Below are 21,985 nucleotides of genomic sequence, written 5' to 3'. Positions count from 1 at the left end.
TTTCAACTTTTAATATTTCTTTTTCGTATGATAAACAGTGTAACAATCATCTGCGTGTAATGGTGCACAATTTGGCCATGAAAACACGAGTTAACTCGTGACCGGTCAAAGATGTGTTAAGTATGTACGACAATACTGTAATTCAATTAAACTTCATTAACTGTACGTGTCTGACTTGAACGTATCTCATCTACTTCCGTTTCGACGAAAGCAAAGAGCTTCATATCGCAACAAACTGTTATATGAAATGAATTGAAAGTCTGATTTCGTTTGAAGGCAAAGGAACATTCTATCTGCTGTGTATGCATCGAGTTAACTTTAATGATCCAAAACCAGAGTTTCCGGGAGGAATCTCGTATCGCATGCAAATGTGACCACAGTTGTTACAAACGTGAGCTAACAAGCGCGTTGTAACGTTAAACTGGCTGCATAATGCAGGCAACTGATATCCGATACGAACACTAAGCAATAGGTGGTTTAATTTTCGAATAAATAATGTGGGAAATTTAAACAAATTGGTTTTGTGTTTCTGGCCAGCGAAATTGCTCTGACTGACTGACATTTCGCATCGAAATCGCAGAATGGAGATGTTCATGTTTCTTCGAATGGTGGTCAGGTGTCTGATATTTGGAGAGCTGCACGGAAGAAAAATAGCGTGAGTTCTCGAGTATCGATCGAACGTGGTATTCATGACGACGACGTGGAAAGTCTTTGGAGAAGAATAAGAAACACATTGGCCATGACGGCACCAGAAATATGGAAGTAGAAGTCTGGTGAAGAATCGGTCACGTCTAGAAGAAATGGCGCGCGTGAATTGACCGCGCAAAGTGCCCGCTAAAAATGAGAAACTGTGTCCCGATCTTCAAAACGAGCAACCAGACGCGAAGGCTAATTACCGTGGCACGAAGCGAATAAGATTAATATTGGGTCAACACTGAGGATAACTATGGAGTTTCAAAGAAAACTATTTCGCGAATTTACCTCGGCGAAAACAACTTATCGCGAATCTAGATTAAAATTACAATTACGAAAGGGCGAGAAAGACGGACATTTAATCGATATTAATTAGCGTAAGAAAATTAAACAAGTTGTGAAATTAATAATACGCCCTGAAACACCCGTAAAATCTAAATCGAATATTGAAATTAAATAAAAACAAATTTAATAGTAAAATTAATAAGATTTTTATCATAACATTTTATCTCTACATATTTTTACATACGTTTCAAAGGAAATAATAATTCAATACTTTCTATACGATTGCCCTGACTTTTGACCAACTTCTAAAGACCCGCCTTTCCTTTTGACATATTTTCGTGGAGTAATTAATCGTGAGACGAAGACCTCTGATCCTGCTCTCGATCGATAACCTTTCCACTAAGCAGAAGAATCAAGGTTCATCTCCGTGATATTTCATTCCCTCTGCTCTCTGCCTGGCGCGTCAGCTGCTTTCGTCGGTTTCCAACGGAACCGTATAATTTTTCTGTGGACCAGTCGCGCCATCCAAAAGAACGAGCATTACGTAGTAGAGGCTCATCGAGAAATTCTCTTCGTAGATAGGGGAGAAAGTCTTTTATCGTATGTTATACGAAACTTGTTGAATAATTAATTAATGAGGTAATGAGATGTAATGAAACACTATTATCATGATTCGATAACTAATCGTATACTTCGAGCATGTTTATGAAGCGTATGCTTGCAATAAATATTTTCAAACTTCTACGTACATTTACAAATTCTTTTAACATTTCACCGATACAATCGGTGTAAATGTGTTTCATTGTGGTTTCAACGAAATTTCAAAATGTGTAGATTGTTTCCTGTCGTTGATAAAGATAATTAAAAATAATTGTACGTACGAAACATGCGTTTCTGGTGGTATCGTACCACGAAATGCAAATCGATCCTATATAGAGACGTATAAAGCACTATGCTAATTGCACTAAATCCTACACACGGTGCAAAGGACAGATCAGCAGCTGTGTCAAAGCGATATGGCTAAGAGATATTTGTTACATGATCGATAAATACCTCGTTAATGAGAAAATCAAATACGACGGTCAACTGGTCGCTTTTCATATCAATAATTGCCATTTCCAGAAGATCTAATTAGTAACATAAAATAATAGGACGAAAGCACTAAAACGGCGAAACGTCAACTCTAGTAACAAGAACGTGACAGGAAGTTTCAATGACCAGTCGATCAAAATCGAGTTTGTCGTCTGAAACGCGTTCCCTTTTTGATATTTACCTTTATCCTTATCGGCGAGGATAAATGAAATTTCTTTTTCATCGAATCTTAAATACATTAGCGATACATTCTTTTTAATTACCATAAGCTTGTTTCCGAATTCAGTTACTCGAATGACAATCAATGGATTAAAGCTCTTTGCCGGTCGCCGACAACATTATAACGCAATTCCCTCGATAAAGTAGCTGTCATTCAGCCGCTTGTACCTCGTAGACGATGAATCGACAGAATTTAACGCCTTTGCCGAGACAGTAATGTAATTCGTTAGTTTAGTAACTCTATTCTTTCGCGGACGTGAAATTATTTACCTGAAATATGAAATTGCTAATTGGGAAGAAGATAGATGTAGAAGGAAGGTTCTGTATTGACAAATTAAAGCACCCCTAAGATAAACCCAAGAAAAAGAGAGGGAGAGACAGACAGACAGGGAGATAAGTAAGAGAAATCTAACCCAAACCTAACTCTTATAAATGTTTCTTCTCCACCCATATTTAATTATTGTTTGAAACGCTTCAATTTTGTAAAATGAAATACTCGTAATAAATAATTCTTATCCTCCGGCATTTTTAATTTCTGTTTGATACATTTGAACGTATTTTAATAAAATATTCATTACGGTACATGACTCTTATACTTCAATATCTTTAATTTCTGTTCGATACATTTCAATTTCCTTATTTACACAATATTCATTATAATACATAATCCCGGTAAATGTTTTTGCGATTATATCGTAAAAGAAGTATATTTAAGAAGATCGTGAAGTTGTAGATCTCATGATAACCGTGTTTACAGCAGCGTTAATTTTTATTCAACAACAAATAAAGATATAGGTCGTTCATGATGTCATGTTCGTAAAATTTTGCGTAGATATTCATAGTTCGTTATTAAAACAGATTTTTTCTTTTCGTCTACGTATTTTTTCCTCGTTTTCCTGCTTCCGTCGGTAAACAGACGAATGTTCGACGATGTTATGAAAAAGTATGATATGCTCAGGGAAAATAAAACACACGCGCGTTATTTTGAAATGAATATCACGAACGTGTTAGTGCACGTCGGTGCTTCCAGTAGTTGATATCAGCTGGATTTATTACCAGAAAATGACGTTGGAAATCTCGGCGTTGCAATGATTAAAAAGAATAGTCTCAACGAGATTTTTTCTGTCGAAAAATAAACCTTTGCCAATGGTTAGCTTTTCCCCGCCTTTGACTGTATACAGCCATCATCGAGAAAATCTCGAAGTAGTGCGAGTTAAGGGATGAACTGAAATTAAAAGTTTTCAGTGGGATTGAAAATTTGATTAAATCGAAAACAAGGTAAAAAGTTTTCGCTATATCAGGGCTATCATACCGCGAATGGTAGTACAGACGTGCTGCAATTCCGTCTCTCCCTTCGTATACCTTTTTTTTATTGCTGATCTTTAGCATCGTTAGGCTATTTTTTATTGATTGAACTACTCTCTTTGGTGTTCCTGTTTCTTTATCAGTAAAACTTCAGTTTAGTGCTCCCATCCAGTCTTTTCTTCTACCTTTTTTTTCGTATTTTATTCGGTGATATTCTTGATCTATTCTTATTCTTCGAATTTCGTGTCAGTTTTGTTTTTTATTGCTTTGTTTGTTTTTTTTTTTGATATTTTATTAGAACTTGTTTATTAGAACATGTTTTAGCGTCAATTTCTTTTCTCCGGAGTGTCTCCCTTTTGCTTGATAGAATCTGCATCTCTGATAGCGAAAATCGTTCTACTTTCCAAAGAAGGTCCCGATAGTCTGTTTATTTTACCAATCTTGGATAGACACTGTCTGTGAAAGTAGGTGAAACTACTAAGAATCCCCCGGAAAGTTTCGCAGTGATCAAGTGGTCGACAATTTTGGTGAAAGTAACCACTAAATAACCAGGAAATGGACGTCGTCCACAGAAGGTGATTTGTCAAGGAAATAATTGCAAGTTTACACGGCAGCGTCTACAGAGAGACTGATTAGAGAGACAGATTATTCTCCGCAATCGATGTAGCTAGTGGACACTGTCCAAGAAAACAGTTGGAGCTGGAAGTGCACCCACGAGGCATTGAGCCATGGAAAGATTTTAGTGAGGATGAGCGGTAACTGAAGTTGCTGATCGATGGAGTGAACATTGCCCAGGGCAGAGATTCGAGTAAGGGTTAGTTATTACAAGTTACTAGAGAGAATAGCTTCGGATATTTTAGCTGATTTACAGAGAAAAATCTGACAGATTCGAAATTTGCATTCGATCCCAATAACAAAACTTGGATGAAACTCGAGGGTGCACTTTGTGGGCTTGAAGAACAGTCACATTTATAATTGCACATTCTTGTTAGTCGCGATAACTGGAGTTCAAGGGATGAAACCACCCTCCAGAATACGACACGAGAGGAGAACATTCTATTAACAAAACTTGAGTGCTACTTATTACGTTGGAAGTCAACATACAATTTTCTAAAGTGTACAAAGGTCACAAATTTTATTCATAAATGAATTCGATGGTCCATTCCAAAAGTAAAATAATAATTTTTTATTAGAAAGAATAATGGAACAGTCCGTTCATCGTTCGACCCGCCTGTGTACATTTGAGAAGCAGAGTTTTCCATAAAAATGCGGCAATCGAGGGATGCGCGATCATAGCCAAATAGATTTGAAATTGATATGGAAACGGAAGGTTTCCGTTGCAAATCATGTTAGCTCAATACGTTTATCAGCTGATTGACAAATTCTGTGATCACTATCCGTAGAAATTTTCGCTCGTTCTAATAATCGTCGAAGATATAATTCTAATGTAGTATCATGGGCAAAAGGCCCAAGATATCGGCCGAACCGTATACAAAGTGGCGAGAACCGTGGCGCCGTCGAGTACATCAATGTGTCGTCTGTCCTTTCGAGTGGACAGTTTTGTGGAAAGAGTCTGCGTGACCCTGGCCACGGGGTTTCGGGACACGTGTTCGATGGGACGAGAAAAGACAAAGAGACGCTAAGGGTAGAGTTAGTTGAGACGCTAGCGAGAACGAATGCAAAAGGCGTACAGTATGAGTTGAGAAGCGAGAGCGTGCGAATGCAGATGCCGAAGACGAGAGTTGTAGAGTTGCTAGCGTTGTAGAGAGATCGAGTTGTTAGAGTTATAGAGTTGCGAGAGTGATTTGAGCGGAATAAGACTTTTGTGTTTTAGTTCAAGTTGAACATTTATCGTTCTCTGTCCAATTAATCTCTGTTATTTTCATTTATCTTAATAAATAGTATTAGGAGAATTTTACAAATCTAAATTATCCTAATCCTATCCCTTTTTCCCGATACTACACTAATTTGATTCCAATCTCGCGAATATTGCAATTTGGGAAGCTAATGAAAGGGTAAAGCCTATAAAAGCGTGTCGCGATATCGACGCGACAGGTGCTTGCCAATTTCAATGGTGTATTTGCTCGGTTTGGTTCTATATGTTCTCTCAATTTCGTTATGACATCGTGCAGAAATCAATTCCTAACGATCACCCTTTATATTCACGCGGAAATTTTAATCGCATCCAAATGTTTTTTCTGCTTTAGAACTAAATTAAGATTATCCACGAACCTTTAAGAACTTTTTCGACTTCTTCGGCAGTTCGCAACTTTCACGAATTACTTTCGTAGGACGCTGAACTTCAACATCAGCACGGTACTTGTCCCTTTCCGTTCGGTTCATTTGCACACGAACTAATGAACGGAAATTTCGATTTGAAAGTTCAAATTCTGTACCTAATTGAAAAAGTTATATTCTGGAGATTGTCACAAAGTGGATAAAGTTTCTCATTAACTTCGTACCTCAAGATATCCGTCGTGATGAGTTTTCGCGTTACCAGAAGGAAGAATGCGAAGTGGAACACTTCTGTAGCTAAAGAGTTAGAGAAATGGTCGCAATAGATTTGTCAAACCCTGATTCTTCTCCTTAGATATAATCAAACCACAAAATCATAGAAAAATTATCGAATTCACGCCATTTATTTTTTTTAATTTTTTACTTGGGAAAGTACTTTGTTATCAAAGATGGCTATAACGTGTCTGAAAGGTATAAGCAAATTGCAGGTCGATTATCGCGAAGATATAGTCAGTTATTTATCTCGTTGATTGCATAACACAATTTTTAAAACATTTGACTGTAACAAGAGACGAAGACAATAGGATGATCAAACGTACAAATGAAATAAACTAATTTGACAGTATTTTTATGTTACTTGGATCGAACTATGCGTAGTATAATAATTTTATTCATAAACTTACATTCAGAAGAAATATATTTTAGTCTATCTCTGTTCACAATGCCTCGCATATGTTTGCTATGTTAAGAAAAAAGTTGTATTATCAAATGATGACACTATGCATTTAAGGATTAATAATTTATACCCAAAAGATTACCTCGTGTACTAAGTGGTTTCGCATGTTCGTCTACTTCCAGGAAGCGGTATTTACATTTTAGAAAACCCTTTAGCCACGCGAACTCTGCCTTAGAGTCCCGCTTTGTGAAGCTCCGCGCGAACATTCCATAAATTATAGACCAAAGAAAACAGCCTGCCTTGAAAAACTACGAAACCAGCGCCATTATGTTTCTATAGTGTATCGTGCATTTACTCGCCTCAAATAGCTTGAATGCATCGTAGTATTTTATCTACGAGCTTATTACCAACGTATTACGAACGTGCATTGAGAATATCTCTTTCATATCAGAAAATTTTCAGCTTTTACACACCAAGGAAACGATCCATCGATGCAATTTCTGTGACACAGAGACGATCGTTAGGGAGAAGTTAAACGATCCCATAGCTCATAAAAGAATATAACAGAGAATATGGTCGATAAATATACGTAAAGTGAATTTCGGATCGGATCTTCCCTGTAATGGTTACCTCTTAACAGTCCCCCATTTCCTTCGACGCGGCGATGTATCGTTCATCTTCTTCGTTAGGACGACGTCTCGCGACACTGTGCGTGGTTCTACAAATCATTATAATTCGACACAACATTTGCGAACTTGCGTGAATATTCCATTCAAAACGCTTTAAAGTTTAATCGAAGCTGAGACATTAATTAAAGTTACACAAGCTGTGGAATATCTCCGCATTGCAAACGTGGAAATAGTATGTTCATCTATCGATACTTAATGCTAGTTCATCCGTAAACACGACATCGACAATACATCAGGAACTTTTTTCTAAAAGAGCACGCTTCAAACTCACAAGTTCCGACTAGTAAATAATTAATGGAACCTAAACCATAGCTTGGACTTTCCGAATACCAATTTCTGGTTATCCCGAAATTAATGGGCCACCATTCGGTTTCCATTGCAATATCATCTGCAGTACAGAACGCTATGAATGTATTGGAGCTTCTATATAGGTATTGGTTTCTACATACATATGTATCTTATTGATTAAAATGTTCCCATACGCTGGTGCGTAAGAACACTCTTGAAGATATTTCATTTGTAGTTTATCTTAATATAGTTATTACCATTATACATACACGTTGCGTCGATACGATTATCTTATTTGAAATTATACATCTTTTTTCGTTAGAAATGTCTTCCCTTCGTATTAAATATAAAAATATTTATTCCAACGCATTGTCCATTGTCTTGTTAAAATGAATAAAAACAGAAACGTAACAATTGTATGAGCAGGAATCAACGTCATTATTTAACTCGTAGAATATACCTGAAATTAATCGATATATTTTAATACCGTTGTTATCACTCGGATTAGCTCGTTCTAAGAAATAAGCTAGCTCGTTCTAAGGTATTTGTCCATTAGTTTCTGGAAAGTGTTCTAATGTTTGTACACAGAGAACCTCCAAAATAAGCACATCTCTCATATTCGACCTAAGTTTTTACTATTCTAAAACAGAATTACAGTGGAGTATGTTAGTATGAATATAATTGGTTTTAGAGCGTGATTCAGGTATTCGTTCCAGATCGGCTAAAAAACGAATTTATCATTCAATACACATAAGACTGAAATACTATCGAGTTAGTTTATTAATTTTTCTGTATCGTATCGTGTATAATATCAAACTGGGCAAATTTCCTATAACAGGTACAGAGAATCCAACACTCGTGAAAACGATAAATCAATATCGTAATATCAGCTGCTTTTATTGTGTACTGATTCTATACATGAAACCAGATTATCGCCTTTAAGAATAAAAGAATAAAATCGCGTTTTTCGCACGACTGGTCGAATTTGAACGTGAATGAATTTGCGTGGCCCATTAGAATAGATCGTTGAAACGTAGTTATACATACATCGTCCATTTTTCGGCCATACTTCATCGGCAATCGGTTTCAGTCCGTTGATCGTGGCACACCATAGAATATGTATATGACAGACGTATTTTTACAACGTTAAATCTGCGCATCGCAATCGCCATTTCGCTCGTCGCGAGTACGACCAGGATTGTCGTTATTATAAAATTACATTTAGTCGCGTCCTGCTGCGTTGTATTTACAACATGACACCTGTTACTCTCTGTCGCAACGAATTCACGGCATTTCAGTCCGAAGCAATTTCGAATAATCACTTTCAGCGACAAGGCGGATAATATTCGCATAACGTCATTAATATCAATTATTGCAAATACTACTGCAACTATGAATGCAATGACAATCCTTTTAATTCCGTGTGCGAGCTATAGTAGTAGGGCGATTTCTAAATGCCTGTCGATATTTGCCAAATTTTGTGTATTTTACTTATGCAAAGAATAGTATAATAATAATAGTATAGTTTATAAAATTGTGTATCGCTTGCATACCGGAACAAGATGATTTTACTAGTGCATTATCGGAGGGAGTTACATTTTTAATAATTATAATATTTCTAATAATCTATGTGATTGGATTATGTCAAACTTGACACATTTCCGTGGCATTCTGTTTTCCGTAAATTTACTTCAACTGATAGAGTCTGACACAAGGTATACTCCTTCTATCACGATCATTTCTCTTTGCGATCGAGAAATTCCAAAACCGTAATTCAATTTCACCCTACCATATTCCGAATGTCGAGGGCATGGTACTGGTGCCATTAACGGGTCTGAAACTAGCAGATTGAATGTTTCGATCGCAAGTATGAGAGTTATTTTTCAATTGCTCTAAGAGAACGTAATACGATAGTTCTCCTTTCATCTGGGATTGTAGACGATTAAAAAAACACTTTGAGGACTACATCTTTAACACGATACTTGTAACAAGATGATGAGGAAAAGTGGGCGACATTTATAGTGTATCATTCAACAGGTCAAAATATGGCGCTAGACGGAATGAAGGCTATGAGAATCGACGGGCATCGTCGACCACGAAGACGCTCGAATTCTCTCACCCGACCCCGCCGCCGTTCGCGTTCGCGAGATAACCCGCGCCAGGACGGAATGTGCTTCTATCATGCGAGGTTTGGCGATCGCGCCAGGAAATGTAACGCCCCTTGTAAGTGGAAGTCGGGAAACGACACCAGCCGTCCGTAAAAGCGGCGAACGACAACGGCTTAGGATCTCGCCGCATCTTTGTTCTGGACCAGAGAACGAAGACTTCATTCTTAGTTGACAGCGGTGCTGATATCAGCGTTTATCCCCGAAGCAGGCTATCCACGGACGTAAAGAAAACACCGTATGAACTATTCGCTGCCAATGGGACGCGCATCGCAACGTACGGCACTTTAGCGATGGAGCTAAACCTGTCCCTACGCAGAGCATTCAGATGGAACTTTACGGTAGCCGACGTGCAAACCCCCATCATCGGCATGGACTTCCTAAGCCATTACGGGTTGCTCGTGGACGCGCGAAACAAAAGCCTCACCGACACGGCAACTCGAATGTCATCGAGGGGATACACCGACACGACAGACGAAGTGTCCGTTAAGACCATTATCGGCGAATCACCATATCACCAACTCCTGGCAGAATTCCCGGACCTCACCCGCCCACCGATTTTTGGAAAAGAGAAGACTCGACACGGCGTGGTACACCACATCGAAACCACGCCTGGCCCGCCGGTCTACAACAAACCCCGCCGTCTCGCACCTGATCGACTTAAACAGGTAAAGGAGGAATTCGAGCTCATGATCGAGCAGGGTGTGATGCGACCATCGAAAAGCCCGTGGGCATCACCTCTGCACGTAGTGCCGAAAAAGGACGGAAACCTGCGACCATGCGGCGACTACCGCGCGTTGAACGCCCGCACCGTACCCGACAGGTACTCACCGCCGCATATCGAAGACTTCGCGCATTATCTGTTTGGTAAGCGAATCTTCTCAAAGATCGATCTCGTCCGCGCGTACCATCAAATTCCGATCGCGCCCGAGGACATCGAAAAAACCGCGATAGCAACACCGTTCGGCCTCTTCGAAGCAACAAACATGATGTTTGGGCTTCGGAACGCCGCGCAAACATGTCAGCGATTCGTCGACGAAATCACACGTGGGCTCGATTTCGTCTACGCGTACATCGATGATTTCCTAATAGCATCGGACGACGAAAGTCAACATCGCGAACATTTGAAAATTCTGTTCGACCGCCTCAATAATTACGGCGTCGTGATAAACCCCACGAAATGCGAATTCGGCGTGCACGAAATTACTTTCCTCGGATACTCGGTAAACTCCGACGGAATTAAACCGCCGCCCGAACGCGTCGAAGCGATTATAAAATTGTCGAAACCCGCGAACGCTAAGCAGCTACGTAGGTACCTCGGTATGATAAACTTCTACCGACGTTTTATACCGGGGGCCGCAAAAACACTCAAGCCGCTCAATGATTTGTTAAAAGGCGCGAAAAAGGGCAACGCGCCCATAGAGTGGTCGGAACAGGCGGATAACAGCTTTCGCGAATCGCAACGCGCTCTCGCGGATGCCACGATGCTGGCGCATCCGATACCAGGTGCGCCTATCAGCCTCTCGGTAGATGCGTCCGACTACGCCGTGGGAGCGGTATTACAACAACACGCGAATAGCGAATGGCAACCGCTAGGGTTCGCTACGAAATCTCTGACCCCCGCGCAGCAAAAATATAGCGCGTACGATCGCGAACTACTCGCAATATACACCGCAATCAAACACTTCCGACACGCTTTAGAAGGCAGAAACTTCGTAGTATATACCGACCACAAACCTCTTACCTACGCGTTCAGACAAAAGTTAGAAAAGTGTTCGCCGCGACAATTCCGATACCTAGACTACATCGGTCAATTCAGCACAGATATACGTTACATAAAGGGGCTAGATAATAACGTAGCCGACGCTCTGTCGCGCATCGAAGCAATAGGGAAGGCCGTGGACCATCAAACTCTCGCCGCCGCGCAAGAAAACGACAACGAACTAAGCGATATCGTCAACTCCGGTACAACCGCGTTACGGTTAAAGAAGATACGCTTTCCCGGTTACGACGCAGAAATATACTGCGACGTATCAGCCGACATTGTAAGACCGTACGTACCGAAATCTTTGCGGCGCGACGTATTCAATTCGCTCCACGGACTTTCCCACCCAGGGATACGTGCCACGCAAAAGTTGGTGACGTCGCGTTTCATTTGGCCGTCCGTAAACAAAGATTGCCGGACTTGGGCACGACAATGTATCCCGTGTCAACGATGCAAAGTCACCAGGCACGTATCCTCACCCGTCGGAACGTTCGAAACAACAGCAGGCCGGTTCGAGCACGTACACATAGACATTATCGCGATGCAATATTCGCAAGGCTACCGATATTGTCTAACGTGCATAGACCGTTTCTCGCGTTGGCCTGAAGCCATCCCCATCGCCGACATGGAAGCGACAACCGTTGCCTCGGCCCTCCTTTCTACATGGATAGCTCGTTTTGGCGTGCCTGCAAAAATAACAACCGACCAAGGACGCCAATTCGAATCAAACTTATTTAACGAACTGTGCCGGTTGCTCGGCATTAAGCATCTACGCACGACAGCCTATCACCCCGCGTCCAACGGGATGGTAGAGCGTTTACATCGGCAATTAAAGGCAGCAATAAAATGTCACAATACGAGCAACTGGGTAGAAATCCTACCAATTGTTTTACTTGGCATAAGAACCGCTATCAAGGAGGACCTGAACGCGACGGCCGCTGAAATGGTTTACGGCACCGGCATACGATTGCCGACAGAATTTTTCGCACCGACAAAGCAACAGCCCAACTCGGAATTCGCGAACCGTTTAAAGGAGCGAATTGAGAAAATCAGGCCTCGTTCGATTACGCGACACGGCGACAAGAAAACTTTCGTGTTCCGCGAGCTCGAAACATCACCATACGTATTCGTACGCCACGACGCGAGCGGTGGCCCGTTACAACCGCCTTACGACGGACCTTACCAGGTTATACAGTGTGGAACAAAGACCTTCACCGTCAAAATAAACAATAAAAACGTAATAGTCTCCATAGATCGTTTGAAACCCGCTTTTATTGTATCCGACGACATTGAACAACAGCAACGAGAAACCAGCGCAGAAACCCTCGTTACGTTTATACCGCGCAAAACCACAACTACGCAAAACGCCGAGCAGGCACAGCAAAGCGAAGATGACTCAGGAGTTCATCACACCACGCGCGCGGGCAGGAGAGTTCGCTTTCCTGATCGCTTTCAGGCGGGTCTGTGATAAGATAATAGGTCATAACTACCTGCGAGATGTAAGAAAAAAAGATAAACGTTGTCACTGGTAAGGGGGTACTGTAGCGGCACTCGACAGCAAACTTCCCAACGGTTTCTGTCCCGTGCCTCGCTACACAAGGACTCTACCTTGCGAACAGATGATTGCCAGATGTCGATACACTCTCTCCGAATATTTACAGCGAGCCTAAGGACCCGCAATAAATCTTAGGATCCATGCAGCTAAGATTCTCTAAAGGAACAGATAGCCTTTGTCTCAATAGTCCCTACACATACCACCCACTACGGAAATCTGCTTTTCCTCACGTACGACGCTCCTCGCTAGCAACTTTCTCTCAAGGGCAGTTGCCATCTCTTTCCAACCACCAACTCACGATTTAGCCAATTGACAGCGACGTCCATTTCCCTCACCCTCTGAACTAACGCTTTTCTCAACGAATCCGATGATTTCGTATCCTTAGACACACCCAAGCACAGTTTTCCTAAGGAGCATCATCGCGACACAAATTCATTCAATTCTGTCGTGAGCCGCGAGACGAGCGAGAGACGCCATTCCGAAGTGACCGTTGGTAGTTGGCCGTAATAGCGAATCCGAACTTCTCGACATCTGGTACAATCGTTCCGACGTGAATCGCACCGCGAAACGTATCCCACCGAGCTCGAACTTGCAACCGCGAACCGATAATTGTATCGCGTGTTCTACGCACGAGTGTATATCACGAACATAAACTAATAAATTGTTATTGTTAACGATACGAGTGATTATTCTAGACCTATCACGCCCATCACCTCACACAAAAAGATTTACAGCTTATTTTTCAATTCATAAACAATTGAATTTTGCGGTAAAAATTTATGAATTACGGCTTTTTCTCTTTATTTTACTCGAACTTTACGTCCCTTGTTCCTGAGAAAATAAACGACGATAGAATTTCCATTGTTATATATTTAATTTCTATTTGACTCAAAATGAGAAACGCGAGATGTGAATAGAATGAAGAGAAAGTTTCATCAGCTGATTCATCGATCTATGCAGCTATCGGTGAATTTAAAATGATTTTCGAATAACTATCCTGGATAAATATTTATTTCGAAAATAATTCGTTAACCAACTATGTATATTAAAAAATAAGCCTCGAATAATATTTTTCTATATAAGCGTTTTTTCATTACCTTCACGTTTGACATGTAATATATAAAATCCTATAAATATCGTCCACAGCTTTAACACCCTGTATATCCTTTTATACCATGGCCAGGGTTGCTTTACGTTTCACTGACTGTTTGAAAACTAAGTTGGACTCTTTTAACGCATGGCACGAAACTCGTCACACGTTGTATTCGCTTCAAACTCGTTCACGAAGTTCAGGCGTAAATCTAGTCTGATTCATGGGACATGGAACATCGCGCTGAAGCTGCAGAGATCTTCGTAAAATTCTACAAACAGGGAATCGAAAGGAATATATTACCAGTCACGAAATCACGAAAGCGTGATGAAATCGTTGGAAATGTTTGTGAAATAACGAGGTTTCAGCGCTTCTGCGACGTGGATAAATTAAACTCAGATGGTGCAATTTCTTTCGAACGCAATCGATTTCGTTCCATTTCTCTTATTTATCAAATCCGTGAAATATCACTTCGACACCACGTTTAACTTCGCCGGTAACGAAGCAAGACAATACGTAGTTTCACAGACGGGAGAATCGTTATGGGGAGCCATAAAGTTTCGAAGAATACGATCGTGCAAGATACGCGACTCAGCTCGTGAAATTTACACATACGTTCATCGATGGTATCGTTACTACGTATAAAACACTGTTTCCTAAGAAGATAAGAAATTCCTTTGGAAATCAAACGATGTAGAACGAGATTTCATTAATTCGTGTGTATCTGCGTTTTACTTCATTAGAAGAGCTAGAACTCCTTTTCAAGTATCGTTAAAGCGATATCGTTAGTATTCGATTGGTATCAGGACATCTATTACACATTCGATTCACGTGGAAATTAAACTGACCAACTCTATCAACTTTCATTGTTCGACTTCTGAAAAATTTTTTCGATAACAGTCGTCTATATTGGTACGAAACTGAAAAAACTTTTAGAAATTGGAATTACGTATTCAGCTTGCCTTCAGAATTATTTGTTCTTTTGAATGCTGCTACTTTACATTATAAACCCTTACATTATGATAGTCAATCTGGAATTATCTTTCCAGCTGTAAATTTTTATATTGAACCATTCGTTCATTTCACCATTAGGTAGTTGAGGACTGCTGCTATACATGTCAACAATAGTAACCTTTTTCCATGGAAAATTGACTTTCTAAACAATTTGTAGCTTCTATTATAGTAGCTTCTATTCTAATTACTTTTGTATTGATTTCTCGTCAGAATATGAAGTTTCGAAATAGCATCGACGAGCATTTTCGAGTCGAACAGTTCTCAACAGCGTCACGCAGGCTGATTCTTTACCACACTTGTCTCAACAAAATTTTTTACATAAAAACTCTGTTCTTTACTAGATGTTTATAATATCTGACAAAAAATCTTATTTTTTTTAATTTAGGAAAAGAGACTAGACAAAAACAATAAATAATTATAATATTTGAACTGAACCAGGAAGTAGGGAAAATACTAAGGGATATTTGGTAAACAGACTTTTATTCACATCGAATTCCCTGATATTAAGTTTCTGGAAAACTGCATATTATATATATTTTTAAAATGTTTGTCCCGAATCCTCATTCAAACGCCGCACTGTAGAAGCTGAGAAAGTGGCCTGCAGACGTGCAAACGTAGCCCGCAAGCGTGCGAACGCGGCCAGCAAATTCTGATTTTTGTCCTAAATCCTCATCTAAATGCCGTACCGTGCAGCGTTCGAAGTTCTCGCTGTCGTTGAGTTTATATCAATTTAAAATGGTAGAAAGGTCATATAGCAACGCGATCGATCTGATTAGTTTTTGTTGTGCCGCGGTTCGTTATCGAGCATCCAGATATGGACGCGTGGGTTTTGCATGGGACAAAAGGAACGGCGTATCGGAAAATGAAAAATCACACTATAGCGCAAGGCTTATTCCTTTCCATTTCCAACTAAAATATTTTGAATGATAAATATAAAAGAGACTTATTTATTTATACAACGTTTGAAAATGAAAATAAAATACATAACGCATAGTTACATACATAACGCATAGACGTGGATTTATTCTTTTACAGATGGCTTTGAATTCGAATGTGACGAGCCTGGTCCAGGAGAGTGGGTACATTCCATACATCCATCGCCCGGAAACCTACATAGTACCTGGGATATTTTTAATAATCCTGATAGTGGGTGTATTTGGGAACGGACTGATGATGATTACATTGGGTGCAGATTCGGCTGCAAAAAATACATCCACTATCTACATATTTTCGTTGGCTCTGGGCGATATTTTGGTAAGAAAGTACAATATGTGTATATATTATCTCTAATGTATCATTTAAGACCGACGTTAAAAAAAAGGATCTCTGACGTCGAATAAAATGGAAAAAGATTTCGTGCACGTTTGAGAAACGTTCAGATGGACAAGACGTGTCGAAAGTTTCCTCTCGTAAAATATAAAATGTATTCAAAATTTCATAGCATAAATTTTGTAAAAACATATTTCTACATGAATAATTAACTGGGTAGAATTAAACTAATCTACTATTATTCTTGCAAGCCACAATCAAAAGATTCATCAGCTTACTAACACGGAAGGGATAAATATTTAATTGTACTTCTTGTGGTTATGATTCATACATCTTGAAAAAGCCATCTGCTACCCATTGTATTCCGCGTCTAAATATATATAATAAATCAAAATGAATGTCCAATAAGTTGGAAATAAATTGCGACAAAGCTGGAATGGTAAAAACTAACAATCCATGAATATTCCGAATATAGATGAGAAAAATCTTTCCTTCCTTCGTCGGGATCCTTTTTTTTACATTTCGATTTCCCGTCAATCGGAAAATGTTGCTAGGACCCCATGTCATTTGTATCCCGGCAATATATCGAATTTATTCAGACTGTCGGATCGCGCGTATAAATCTGTCGCGAGCGAACATCAGAACATCCGGTACTTTCTCCGTCATCGATTTCGCGTAGAATGTAAGTAGGTACGATAACGCACGAAAGCATCTGAGGGCCCATCGTAGAAAATTTGTCTGGATATATATTATGACAGTTTTATTGTCTTTACCGACTGTCGTGGTTATATTGATAAAATGTATTATATCGTACAAATACGCAGACATTACTCTTTATTATCACATATAATATAGAAGAATTTAAGTCTCCTAGAAATGTATAATTATTCTTGTATAATACAATATATTTTTATATGATATAGCGATTTCTGTGAATTGTATGCTTGAAATAAATATCTTGTAACTTCTATACATGTTTTTTAGTTTGTTACATATATTATCAATATGATCATAATGGTCTAGTAACGAAATTTCAAAATTTTTTCTATCACACACGTAATACGTTCATAAAAATCTCTAGTGTATTTTCGAGCTATCGCGGGGAGACGCGGTCGTTAGAATACGCGTCAACGGGAGTCGTAAATTCCCGTTACGATTAGAATGATCGACACCACGAATAGTTCGATCCCCGTATTTCGATTAAGATAATAGGGGTGATTCAGGTATGATAACACTGTGGCTCACAGAGTTAAAATATATATTTCCAACACTTAGTATACACGATTGAGTAGATATAAACACTTAATAACTTATCACGCTGCGATCATATAGATATGAAAGTAGCACGGTATGAGACTTAATGTTAGAAGTTAGGCGTTAGATCTTTGACAGTGGTAGGAAATTCTGAGAGATATAGGAACGGTGAGAGTTATGCAGGAACTCTAGTCACCGTGAGAGACGATGGAAAACACTGAAGCTTATTCTAATGTGAATACGGAGGAAAGCTTGGTATGGGTGTGCCCTTTGAACGAAGAACGCGGATTCGTTGCTTACATTTTTAGTTAGTAAAGTGAGGGCAATAATCCGCGATGTCGATTGGTTGGGACCAATGTTAGGAAGGAAGAGAGGAGGAAGAAACCTCCTACCAACTTGGGTCCTAGGCGACATTGTTTACAGGGAAACTCAGATTTTTCGTTAGGTATATCTCCGCTTTCTTCGTAATTCTTAAGAGCACATAATAAACCCAAGGACCTTTCTAAAAACCGGCCGAAAACTCTTCTGGAATTAGAAAGTCTTTTCTGGCAAACAGATGTGCTTAGGCCATGTGTGCGAACAATGCAGCTAGAATTGCAACTTTATAGTGGGTCCTTGGGCCTATGGAGTGTTAGAAGGACGGCAGGTAGACCGCTGGTTGGCAAGCCGCGCGGGATGGCGTGCAGATGTGTTGCGCGACAGAACATCTAGAAATATTCAAATATTTTCATAAATAATTTCTAAAAGAAGCACATGCTATATGAGACCTTGAATCAGACGTTAAAATTCCGTTGTTCTGGACACGTAATCGTGGACCAATAGCGAGTTCGATTATAAACGCGCTTATTTTCGTGGATATCGAGCTTACTTTATGATATATGTAGCTATACATCTTGATCCATGGACAATTTATAGCCGGACGGAGAATAATCAAAGATTAATGCGATCCATACGATATCATCTGTGAAAATCATAAATAAATATTTTCTCGATTATAGTGTTCGAACGATCATGCTTAAACAAAAAGAAAATGTGTATTTCACGATTAACACTGAGAAAAAAGTGCAACACCATAATTGAGTGTTCGATCATACGACGAAATTTGTACATCCCGCATGAAATTGCAGAAAATTCGCTTAATCTACATTTTTTATTATAATATTCAATACAAAACGTTCCTGTTAATATCCCCCTTTTATCTCGAAATTCATCAGAGACGTCCGTATTACAGACGAAATTTAGCGAGTTAATGAGGGAATCTTTTTTTCGCAAATTGAGTGAACGTTACACAGTATGATAAAAGGACGTGGGATGTGAATTCATCACGAATAATTTTAATAGATTTTTCTGTATCATAATCGCGGATTGTTTTTATTTTAATTTTCTCGATAACAATGAATCCTGATAAATGTTTTCCTAATAATTTTACTATATGCTCGATGCCGTACAAATATAATATCAAGTATTGTTTATTTTATCGCTCTCACCTATCGAAATGTCGAAGGCGTCGTTTTCAACGAAACAGATTTTCAAACGTTTCCCATATATTCGTAGAATTCAATCAAATTTCGCAAAATTACAGAAAAATATTCAAATAAAATTTCGATAAAGGGTTTTCAACGAAACAGATTTTAAAACGTTTCCCATATATTCGTAGAATTCAATTAAATTTCGCAAAAGTACAGAAAAATATTCGAATAAAATTTCGATAAAGGGTAGATTGAATAACACGAGTACAATTGACCGTGGAAATACAATACAATAAAATACACGTGTATATTTTTAATTTTAATTTTCGGTTATTTCAGGTGATCCTAACGAGTGTACCACTCACGTCTGTTATATTCACATTCGATTCATGGCCGTGGGGACAGACAGTTTGCAAATTATCGGAGTGCGTCAAGGATATTTCAGTCGGTGTCTCAGTTTTCACTCTGACCGCGTTATCAGCCGAGAGGTAAGTTGTCAAACCCAGTTACGGTTGAGGAAATTGTTGTCTCAGGGATAGGCTGGTCGTCCTAACTTTAGTGAAGTTCCGCCCCATTAATGGACCAATCGACTCTTTAATCAGTAATCGAAATGAAATCTCAAACGTCCAATTTCCTTTTCGCTATTAAGAAAATCAATTAATTTACATTAATAAGAAAGTTCAACGTTAAAATAAAGTATAACTGAAGAATTCATTTAATCAGACATCATTTAATCTTAACCCTGCAATACTGCATTTATAAACAATCCAATTAACGCTATATTGAAAATTACATATCATTTTATTAACACAACGCTTATTTCCAACAAACGATACGTTGCTAAATAATTTTGATTTCTTCCATGTCAAATAATTATCAGGATCTATCTGCATATTTGAATTAGTATCGTTAGTGACGTTTAATAAAACAGAAGGCGTTAAACACCCTTGTCCAATAGTAATAAATTTAGTAATAAAGCAAATAAAATAAAATAATAAATAAATTGTAAAACAGAAATCTATATATAATCTAAGATTTCTATCTTGCCAACATATTAATATTACAGTTGGTACATTTGTTGCACGAGACAGCTCGGAACGTATAAATAACAACCATTTCTCAACAGTAATAAATACACGCACAACAGCCATCTGTAAATGAAACATTTAAGTGGGGTATAAATTACTCCGTTCTATAGTATTTCAGGGTTAAGGTTTCAATAAAAATTGATTTACAAATAAAAGAAAGATATGCTCGTGTTGCATCGTAGGTACTACGCGGTCGTAAATCCTCTTCGGCGCCATGTAGCCGGGATGAAAGCAGTACCATTGACGCTACTAATAGCTTGCCTTATTTGGGTGCTGGCGATTGTTTTGTCGATGCCTGCTGCTCTCTTCTCTGACGTGATGGACGTCGACATAACAACTAACTCCAGCATCCACATCTGTAACCCTTTCCCCGTGGAATTGGGTGAGTATCTCACACGCTGAAATATTGGACATTTCTCCGTGTTTTCATTTCACACCCACGAAGTCGTATTAATTTATTTCTCGTTCTGAAACGCAGGGGCAAGCTATAGGAGAGGGGTGGTGCTGTTCAAGTTCCTGGCCTATTACATCATTCCCCTATTCATCATATCAGCATTTTATTTTCAAATTGCACGACACCTTCAACTGTCCACCAGGAACATGCCCTGCGAATTATCTGCAATGCAGCGGCTGGAGCAAATTCGATCACGCAGAAAGGTAGAGTGAATCGATATTATTATGAAATTATACAATTTTCAAGTAAATCTAATTTTGACACAAAAGTTCTATATTTGGTATACAAATATTTGGTATACAGGTATACCAGTGAAAAGGTGTAGAACAGAGAAATTGAAATTGCTACCTGTATGATATTTTTATGAAATTACGCTGCTTATATATGCAGTCAGCTTGGAAATAAATTTAAATTGTAATAAATTGTTACTTAGACTGTGATGTAAATTGAGTTACAGCTATAAATTATTTACTTTGAAAAAATTTCACGCTCATCATGTACCCGAGTAACAAGGTGCAAGAAGAAGCGGAATTAATTTAGCGCAAATCTCGAGTCGATGGTGCAATTGTTATAAACTATACTTTACTTACGCAATCTTCGATACGATCAATAATAAGATTATGTAATACGACCTTAAGCCAATATACGGTTAAGCATCGATGAAACAAGTCTAGTCCAACAACTAGAAGAAGGCGTTCCATAACTTCCGGGATAGAATGCTAATTATAAATCATTATAGATCGGGATATTCTCTGGCAATATCTTTAGCATGTAATCCAATTTCACTTTCCGTATTGTATTTGAATGAAAAGTGACGGTCGATCATCTTAAAGTACATCGACGTATCAATGACCAATGAAGTTTCTTCAACGAGCCAACTCTACGTCTTCCTCGTTTCTGTTGTATATAAAACAATAATTTATTTGAAAACTTCGTACACAATTTAAGATGAATATCGTTCGCATATTTGATCAAGTCTTTCGACCAATTATTATTTCAATCGAAATGTATTCCTTTTTATGCAACGTGAGTACAATGGCTTGATCTAATACACCAAGTCAGTGTATTAAAATACTCGATAACAGAAAGTCTTTGTTGTCTGATTTAAAAATCACTTCACAGGCGGCTCGATATTCTGATTCACTTCGACTAATTCGATAGAAGGTGGCATCGAAGCGTGTCTAGCGAAGATACGACAGAACCTTCAATAACCACGGTTCTTACTTCTACTTTTCCAATGTTTTCATCCGTCAAATGCATTCAACCGTTCTCTATTCCATTTTGATAACAAAGAGCCATTTCGTAGTAGTAATAACGGTAGCTATGTTTCGTGAAAATAGAGTTTCGAGATTAATACAATTTCATGGAACAATTCGGACA

The 21,985-nt window shown here is 38.9% G+C and overlaps 1 protein-coding gene and 1 long non-coding RNA gene across 2 annotated transcripts in view; one reads left to right on the top strand and one right to left on the bottom strand.

The window, feature by feature from the left end:
* Positions 1 to 20,380, bottom strand: part of LOC126927129 (uncharacterized) — a 46,249-nt gene extending 25,869 nt beyond the window's left edge. The window contains exon 1 of the long non-coding RNA XR_007715186.1: positions 17,980 to 20,380. This is a non-coding gene — a long non-coding RNA (uncharacterized LOC126927129). The remainder of the gene's footprint in view (positions 1 to 17,979) is intronic.
* Positions 1 to 21,985, top strand: part of LOC126927122 (immediate early response 3-interacting protein 1-like) — a 130,958-nt gene that overhangs the window by 59,695 nt on the left and 49,278 nt on the right. The gene's annotated exons all lie outside the window — the stretch shown is intronic.

Source organism: Bombus affinis, unplaced genomic scaffold (assembly GCF_024516045.1).
Source record: "Bombus affinis isolate iyBomAffi1 unplaced genomic scaffold, iyBomAffi1.2 ctg00000075.1, whole genome shotgun sequence".
Classification (NCBI taxonomy): Eukaryota; Metazoa; Arthropoda; class Insecta; order Hymenoptera; family Apidae; genus Bombus; species Bombus affinis.
The sequence above is the reverse complement of the archived record's forward strand: the minus strand, read 5'-3'. Positions and strand labels throughout refer to the sequence as shown.